This window comes from Stegastes partitus, unplaced genomic scaffold (assembly GCF_000690725.1).
Source record: "Stegastes partitus isolate 25-593 unplaced genomic scaffold, Stegastes_partitus-1.0.2 Scaffold655, whole genome shotgun sequence".
In the NCBI taxonomy this organism is placed as follows: Eukaryota; Metazoa; Chordata; class Actinopteri; family Pomacentridae; genus Stegastes; species Stegastes partitus.
The window spans coordinates 175,791-176,843 of NW_007578386.1; positions in this window are offsets into that span (position 1 = coordinate 175,791).

The window sequence follows — 1,053 nt, forward strand, 5'->3', positions numbered from 1 at the left end:
AAGAAAAATCCAATTACGGATGACAGAGGAGTCGGAGAGTAACGGGGCAGACCGCCTGGAGCTGACGAGGTGTTTTCATGAGTACCGTCTGACTGCTGTCGATAGTTCTCCAGCTTACATGTGTAACGGTGGTGCAGTTTCATTAGCTGTACATAATGTACCATATGTGTTTTTAATTTACTGTTATTTTATTGTTAGTACTTTCATTATTAGAATTACATAAAATCTGGTTACGGTGTGGAACCTTCACTTGGGGGTCCCAGTACCTACGTTTGTTTTTGGTCGCCCACCGTGTCCTATAAAAGGGTTTTCCCGCCTTTCCTCTCCCCTTTTATTCATGTATTCTGTGGGAGAGTTAAGCAAGACTGTGCAGCTGTTGTCTGTGTGTTGTCTAATGTACATAATTTCACTTATAAGTTTACTGTCCTGGTTCTAGTATGTTGTCCTATCAATTAATTTCTGTACAAGTCGAGAGCTGACAGCGGATTTTGTGTACTTTTCAAGTTTCAATAAAGAGATCGCCTCCAAAGAAATCGGCTCATCGCACAACGCAGTAGAGCAGAGGTGTCCAATCCTGGTCCTCGAGGGCCACAGTCCTGCATGTTCTAGATCAGGGGTGTCCAATCTTGTTCCTCGAGGGCCATAGTCCTGCATGTTTCAGATGCTTCCCTCTTCCAACACACCTGATTCAAATGATCAGCTCATCATCAAGCTCTGCAGAAACCTGATAACGATCATTTGAATCAGGTGTGTTGGAAGAGGGAAGCATCTGAAACATGCAGGACTGTGGCCCTCGAGGACCAGGACTGGACACCCCTGCAGTAGAGAAACCACCGGCGGCTACACATGTACAGAAGTCACTCATGTTGGTGCAGGATCGGCCTTCAGGTCTCCAACAACTCGTATCTCGGCTCCACCTTCCTCCCCATCACAGTGTACAGCGAGACGTCTTGACTCGGCTGTGTGAGGGAAGCAGCTGCTAAAAACAGCCGTAATGACTTCTGCTGGCTGTGTGCGCCGACACAAAGCAGGTGTACAATGCAAATAAGCTCC